Source organism: Oryx dammah, unplaced genomic scaffold, assembly GCF_014754425.2.
Source record: "Oryx dammah isolate SB20612 unplaced genomic scaffold, SCBI_Odam_1.1 HiC_scaffold_695, whole genome shotgun sequence".
Lineage (NCBI taxonomy): Eukaryota > Metazoa > Chordata > Mammalia > Artiodactyla > Bovidae > Oryx > Oryx dammah.
Genome location: NW_024070845.1, coordinates 1222 through 9694, shown reverse-complemented (window position 1 = coordinate 9694; position 8473 = coordinate 1222). Strand labels below are relative to the sequence as shown.

The 8473-nt window shown below is 43.1% G+C and overlaps 1 pseudogene; it reads right to left on the bottom strand.

The window, feature by feature from the left end:
• Positions 1–5078: 5078 nt before the first annotated feature.
• LOC120859361 lies at positions 5079–6503 on the bottom strand (annotated as a pseudogene).
• Between the last annotated feature and the right edge of the window lie 1970 nt (positions 6504–8473).

The window sequence follows — 8473 nt, the reverse complement described above, 5'->3', positions numbered from 1 at the left end:
AAAGATAGAAGCATGTCCATCTTTCTAATATTATATATTCTAAAAAATATTCAGTGTGCATGCACTAGTACCAACTTTGTGGAATATTAAGTTTCAGAGCAGAATTGACAATAAGGTATATACATTTCCCATATACCTCTTGTTCCCACACGTGGACAATCTCCCTCCTTACCTTTCCCCACCAGAGTGAGCATTTGTTACCACTGATGAAGCTACAAGGACAGTAAATACATAAACTCTTTAGTTTACCCTTATGTTTCTCTTTTAGGAATGTGCACTCCATACCTCTGGATAAATGTATAATAATATGTGTCCATCACAACAGTTTAACACAAATTATGTCACGGTCCTGAAAGTTCTCTAGGTTTAGGATATCCATACTCCCTCCTTTGAAACCCATGGCAACCACAGACCTTTTTAATCTCTTCTATATTTCCTACTAGATTCCCAAGTGACTGAATGGGAAGAAATCTACCTGTTGATGCAGGACATCCTGGTGATGCAGGTTTGATCCTTGGGTCAGGAGATCCCCTGGAGGAAGAAATGGAAACCCACTCCAGTATCCTTTCCTGGGAAATCTATGGACAGAGGAACCTGGCAGGCTACAGCCCCTGCGCTCACAAAGACTCAGACACCACTGGGCACATATCAACATTTACCTACACCAAGGTGTCATATTGTAAAATTCCTACTTTCTGTAGCATTTTTGAATGGGCTTCTTTCACTTCATAAAATTCATGGCATGACTGTCCATGTATTTTATGCCTTGAAAGCTTAACATCCCAAAGCTTAAGAACTACCTCTGCGCCTATATTCCTGTTCAGTAAATAAGTTCATCAACACCATTTTTTTTAGATTCCATGTGTATCTGTTAAGACAATATTTGCACAAATATAGAGAACAGATGTATGGCCACGGCAGGAGAAGAAAAGGGGGACAAACTGAAGAGCCCCACTGACTCACATACACCACCATGGCTGAAATGCTGGAAGAGACTCTTGCGAGGCCCTTGGACTGCACGGAGATCCAGCCAGCCCATCCTAAGGGAGATCAGTCTTGGGTGTTCATTGGAAGGACTGATGCTCAAGCTGAAACTCCAGTACTTTGGCCACCTCATGCAAAAAGCTGACTCATTTGAAAAGCCCCTGATGCTGGGAATGATTGAAGTGGGGAGGAGAAGGGGATGACCGAGGATGAGATGGTTGGATGGCATCACTGACTCAGTGGTCATGAGTTTGAGTAACTCTGCAAGTTGGTGATGGACAGGGAGGCCTGGTGTGCTGCAGTCCATGGGGTCGCAAAGACTTGGACATGACTGAGCAAGTGAACTGAACTGAACTGAACTGATGGTTAAAACAGGTAACTAGTGGGAAGCTGCTGGATAGAACGGGGAGCTCAGCTTGGTGCTCTGTGCTGACCAGAGGGGTGAAATGGCGATCACGGGAGGGAGGTTCAAGAGGGAGCAGATGCATGTATACTTATGGCTGATTGATGATGTCGTACAGCAGAAACTAAAACAACATTGTAAAGCAATGATATTCTAATAAAAAAATATTTATGTATTTCAAAAGGAAATAAAGCTAAACAGACGGGTCACTCAGCGGTGGAGAATCCATCTGACAGTACAGGGGACGCAAGCTTGATTCCTGGTCCAGGAATACTCCACATGCTTTGGGGCAACTAAGCCTGTGTGCCACACCTGCTGAGCCTGGGTGGGGCAACTTGCTCTTTTAGCTGGGCAAGAGGCAAATGAAAGATGCTCACCAGCGCTAAACAATAAGAAATGCAAAACAAAGCTACAATGATACGTCATCTCATGCCAGTCAGAATAACAATTAGCAAAGAGCCCACTAATAATATCATAAACGCTGAGGAGGCTTGGAGATCAAGGACCTCCTACACGGCTGGAGGGAATGTAAACTCGGGCAGTCACCGTGGGGAGGACAGTGTGGAAGTTCCTTAAAAAGTGTAACCTCCTGACATTTAAGGAAATGAATTCCATGAAAAATAGACGAAACACATTAATTGACAAATTGACAAGTTTTGCAGTTTTTAGTCAATCATGTGCAATTCTAAAATGACCAGTTTTGATCTAGCATTTCTAAATTCTCTAAGTTAAATGTGTACAAATACACATACACTCACATATTCCTTCTTGGTTTTCTCACTGCTAACGTATATACCTTCAGATATTTATATATTGTATTCAATATAAATTATATGATGTATATATCTTCAGATATTTATATATTGCATTCAAAGTATGCCAAGGCCATGAGAAAACAGTTCCTTTAAGCCTAGACAGGAAACTTGTGCTGAGAATTATACAGGGTAAGATTTTATAAATCTTGGTTCAGAACTTTACCATCATGGCTTTTAATTATGCTTTTTGTAACTTTGTTAAATTTGCATTCTCTTACATGAGCCCCTGAAAAGTTTTAGCTAACAGAAGAACAAAGGACAATTGAAGCAGGTGAGTTTATGATTCTTGGTCCTGAAAGAATTCACAGGAAGCCTTGAAGGCCCCTGAGGAAGGTCAAGGCTAGAACCAGGCAGAGAAATCTCCAGTAATTGAGGTTCTGGCCTTTCTAAGGGACCCTGGGTGAAGTGCTGTGGGCTCCCCAGGCTGAATGTGGATCGGTCCATTCAAACAGAGGAGTAGTTTTCTGGTGAGCTCTGAGGGTGTCATTGAAAGGGGGCCTGTGCAGTAGACCCTGGGGTTTGGCAAGACTGCTGGTCTCCAGGAAGGGGGTCATCTAGTGGAGGTGCTCACAGGACTCGCTGGTGTGAGTTCAAGGACCTGCAGGCTGCCTGCTGCCCAGACAGACGCTGAGGCAGCAACAGCACGGAGCAGTCAGGGAAGCTCTCCACAGTACTCTGTATGATCCTTCTTATTCGAACCATCACAATGTCCGAGTAGTTTCAAAATGGGAGAGGAGATAGAACATAGAAATGGTGGGAAATATATGAATTATGAGAGTTTAACACCAGTAAGGAACTAATTTCTACAGATGCCATCCCCCTGTGCTACAAATAGTTTCTTATAACCTTATCTTTCCCGCATGTTATGATGGTTTTTTCCATCATAACATGCTCTCTGCTCTTTATATGCCCTCATATATTCCCAGTCTTTGGTTAAATGTAAATTTCCAAGATGAAATCTTTCATATATTCCTAGCTATGCTGTTGGGAATAAATCTTCTAAGCCTGCCTTTTGGGTCCTCAAACCCTGGGTGTCGTGAGAAGACACAGCTGAAAGATACCAAATAATAAGTTATTCTACTTACTATTCTTGGGGAATATGTTTTACAATTTACATAACATTGGCATACACTGGCTAGATTCAGCCTCAAACCGAGATAGAAGGAGTCAAGATGGCAGAGGATTCGGAAGACGTGGAGTTCATCTCTCTCCACAAAAGCATCAGGATACATCTTGAAGTGGAAAAATTCTCACAGAGCCCTGCGGAACACGGGCAGAGGAACTAGGGCTGCTGAAAGGACAGGAAAGAGTCCTGCTGAGCCAGGTAGGACAGAAGAATGAGGGGGGGAAAGCAAGAGGAAAAGAAGCGGGATGGGACCCGCAAAACCCTGGGGGATCCGAAGAGAGGAGAGGTCTCCACACCCAGGGAAGCCCCTCACTGGGGGGAGCCCAGTTGGGACAGAAGGAGAGACTCATTCTCTGTGGGAAGAGAACACGGCACCCAGTGTGCAGGACAGAGTGAGACCTGTACACAGGCTGCTGACCCCAGCCTTGCCCACCCAGCCTGAGAGGGTGTCCACCGCTGCACACAAGGGCCGGGTGCTGGAATGTGGGGTTTGGAGAGCACACCCAGGCAGAGGACTGCGGTTGGCTGTGAGGAGACATCCTGAGAGGACAGGAGGGTGGGAGGAGCTCTGCAAAAGGGATGCTTGTGGAGGAAGCCTGAACCACCAGAGAAGCAGAGCAGCATTGAGTGATGCCCAAAGGGAAGAACCCCACTGCAGCCTCCCTGCCCCTGTGCCTGTCCCTGCCTCTCCAGATACTAGAAATGGCTCCCACCTAGGTGGGTGATCTCAGGACCCCCACAGCTGCTTCCTCCTCCCCAGCCCCCTCCCCACCAGGGTAGACCCTTGGGCTCTAGGGGCACCTTCAGAGCACATGCCTGTGGGTGGTCCCAATGGACAGATGGCACTGAAACCACAGCGAGCCCCCAGGCCCTGCCACTGAAAGGTTGTTGTTGAATTACAATGCCTGGATTCTTGGCCCCAGGAGGAGAAGAATTTAATCCGAGGCCAGAGAGGACGCTTGATGGCTCAGAGCTTTTGTGTAACAAAGTTTTATTAAAGTATAAAGGAGATTGAGAAAGCTTCTGACATAGGCATCAGAAGCGGGCCGAAAGAGTATCCCCCTGCTAGTCTTTAGCTGGATGTTATATAGTCACAAGCAGCCTGTTAATGAAAGAAAGGAATGTCTTAAAATTCAGAATGGCACCAGGCCCCTCACCCATAAGATGTATTTTGGGATAATCTTGGCACCAAATGGTTTATCTTGGGCCATAAAATGATTAACTTGAATCTTGAAGAAGGGCAGATCACCATACAAATAGTTTTATTTACTAGGTTAGAGGAACAATATCGGAGTATAAAATACTGGTTGATCAAGTAGGTTCTGAGCCAAAAGGGGGAACCGACTTGAAGACAGAGTTTGGGGTAAAGGCATAGTACATTAGCATAGCTTAAGATAAACATTTCCATAAGAAAAAGGCATTGGTTAACTTCAGGTGAAACCAGGTGTCACTATGGCAACACAGAATTTTAAGAGAAACCACCTTTTACATTTATATAGAGTAGGAAAAAATATTGCTAGTTTGTTTTCTCCCGCTGCTTAAGAGAGATAAACATGTCTGCCACTTGCAGGCTATTTCCTCCGTTTGGAGACCCCTGGCCTTCCTGCCTGTTACCCTCTCATTCCCCCCTCCCCTTTTTTAGGAGAATTTGTTGTCTTGGAAAAGGGGCGTCGTTTTTGTTTTATAACTGTTTTTGAGCTGAGAAGGGGCGTTGTCCCTAAATTGGTGAGGCAACGTATTTTCTTAATCTTCATATTGAGGATATTTGATCTAGGGGCCCCAAATAGTACTTGGAGGCAGCTGTAGCAGTAGCAGAAGTTTGAGCAACTATTTGTAACTTGAAAGCTTTTATGTGGCTAGAAACAAATCTAGTTATATAGTTACAGACGTAGGGAGCAAACAGTAGAAACAAAAGAATCAGAATTATTGTAATTAAGATAGTTGCTTACCAAGGGGAGCTAGTGAAAGTCTCCCAGAGTGAGGCAATTGAGGCTTTAGGAGTATTTATGGCCCAATCATCTTGTTCATGTGTTTAGTAAAATGAGTAACATTTGTGTTCAAATCAGGTATAATGTGCAGCATTGGGTATGAGTAATAGCACACATTTTTCTTTGAGCAGCTGTCAGAATATCTAAAGCCAATCTGTTTTGTAAAACCACCTTTTCAGTTTGTGTTTGTTTAGCATTAACAGCTGAAATAGTCTTTTGAAAATCTTGAAATGTCTGTTCAGTAAAATTAGTCAAAGCATCCATTCGTAGCACAACATCTGTAGTTTCCAAAGAGGGAACAAACACTGTAGCCAAATAATCATATCAGTGAAATATAGACCTTGTCCACCGAGTTGCAAGGTGGGGTAAATTAGCAGGCTTTTTTGGGAGCTCTGAAAATATAAAGCCGTGAGTAAAGAAAGGCTAGACTCAGGGTGTATCTCCCTAACCAACCAGGGGGAAGCCGTGTCCATAGGTAAGAGCCACATATCTAATAAGTCTCGGTTGGAGCAAGCCAGCTGACTGAGATATCTAGTTCCAGTTAGTGCCTGGCCAGACAAAGGGAGGACCTGAACTGGGGTTGGAAAACACGGGAATGATTATGTTGTATATTTTTTGAGGCAAAAATCTCAATTGTTTTTCATCATTGTAATGAAGTTGTTGGCTGACTTTTGGGGATGGCTCTGTTTTCAGCATATAGGGGCAATAGATATTAAACGTCTTTTTTTAGGAGTTACCCATATAACCTCATCTCATATTTGATAAACGTCAGGTAAAAAACCATTAGATCTAGACCTATTTGTCTTATCTGTAGTAAAATAGTCATTGAACCGAGACAATGTATAATCAAAATTAAAAGTCACATTATGTCTATAGTTAAAGTGCAAAGTGTTGTACCAGTCTATTTTAGGGTTGGTAGATGTCATCAGATGAAGAAGAGGCATCACAGGTAATTGTTGTCGAAGGTATTTACACACTTGGAGAAAGTCTTTTTTTGAAGTGGAGATGTCTACCAGGGGAAGCCTTTTACTGAAGAAGAGGGGAGTGTTTCACAGACCCAGCAGTTAGACTGATTGTGGAGTGTAGGAGTGAGCCTAGGACAGGAAGGCATTGTCTTGAGGATCAAACGGCAGCCTCAGGATATTTGGAGTCAGCAGAAGTAAGCTCACATAGGTTATCAGGCCCATCTGAAAAATACAAAGTCAGAGCATAGTAAATAAAGACATAAAAAGATGTCACTTAGTTTTGGTCAGGGTGTCGCCTCTTAACTCGAGTGTGATGTATCCACGAATCAATTTTTGGCACTTTGACAGCTGTGGGAGAAGAAAGAATAACCTGGTAAGGGCCTTTCCAGAGGGGCTCGAGGGATGGGCCCCCAGATCTCAAAGTTTTTATGAGGACTTCAGTTCCTGGCTCAAATTTAGGCTTGTTTGACTCAGAGGCAGGGTCAGGAGTCGTCTCTTGGAGTTCTGTTAATGCCTGTTGAAAATTGAGAGCTGAGTTACATAACCAGTTAATTGTAAGGCTTCAGGGTCTATAACAATGTCTGTGTGTAAGAAACGCCTTCTATAAATACATTTAAAGGGGGACAGTCTCTCTTTTGGGGGGGCAGTTCGAGCCCTCATTAAAGCTATGGGTAGGACTTTAATTTACTTGTCTTGTGTCTCTTGAGTTAATTTGTGCAGATGTCTTTGGATAATGTCATTAGCTTTTTTAACCTTTTCTGAGGATTGGGGTCTCCAGGAACAGTGTAAGTGATATTCTATTCCTAGAGCTTCAGATACCCCCTGAGTTACAGCAGCTTTAAAGGCGGAGGCACTGTCACTCTGAAGGCTCCCTGGCAGCCCAAACCTGGGGATAATTTCATGGATTAAAATCTTTATAACCTCTTTAGCCTGTTTACTAAGACAGGGAAAAGCCTCAATCCATCCAGTAAAAGTATCTACCCAAACTTGTAAGCAAGAATATCTATTAGCTTTTGGCATATCAGTAAAATCAATTTTTCAGTCTTCTCTAGGATATTTTTCACTTTGTTGTAATCTAGATTTTGTTAGTTGTTTAGTCTTTGGGTTATTTTTTGGACAAACCTCATACCTTTTGATAATATTTTTTTAAGTTTTTATTACATTTCTACCTTTAAACAAATGAGAAGCCATTTGGTAAGTACTCTCTGTACCCAAATGAAAACTCTGATGTAAACCCTTCAGAATTGTTTTATTGAGCATTTTTAGGAATTATTAATCATCTATCTTCGGACTGTAACCATCTTTTATCAGTAGTTTTTGTTCTTCTTTTTTCATATCTTTTAAATTTTTTCTCAGTATATTGTGGTTTTTCTTGTTTCACAGGACCTGTCTAGATCAAAGGCGTTTACAGTGAAGGGGTTTCATAAAGTGTCGTTTTTCTGGCTTGACAGTCAGCCAGCTGATTACCTTTAGCTACTTTATTCCCATCTCTGCTGTGCCCTTTGCAATGTATCAGTTCAGTTCAGTTCAGTTCAGTCGCTCAGTCATGTCCGACTCTTTGCGACCCCATGAATCGCAGCACGCCAGGCCTCACTGTTCATCACCATCTCCCAGAATTCACTCAGACTCATGTCCATCGAGTCGGTGATGCCATCCAGCCATCTCATCCTCGGTCGTCCCCTTCTCCTCCTGCCCCCAATCCCTCCCAGCATCAGAGTCTTTTCCAATGAGTCAACTCTTCGCATCAGGTGGCCAAAGTACTGGAGTTTCAGCTTCAGAATCATTCCTTCCAAAGAAACCCCAGGGTTGATCTCCTTCAGAATAGATTGCTTGGATCTCCTTGCAGTCCAAGGGACTCTCAAGAGTCTTCTCCAACACCACAGTTCAAAAGCATCAATTCTTCTGCCCTCAGCCTTCTTCACAGTCCAACTCTCACATCCATACATGACCACAGGAAAAACCATAGCCTTGACTAGACGGACCTTAGTCCGCAAAGTAATGTCTCTGCTTTTGAATATGCTATCTAGGTTGGTCATAACTTTTCTTCCAAGGAGTAAGCATCTTTTAATTTCATGGCTGCAGTCACCATCTGCAGTGATTTTGGAGCCCCCAAAATAAAGTCTGCCACTGTTTCCACTGTTTCCCCATCTATTTCCCATGAAGTGATGGGACCAGATGCCATGATCTTCGTT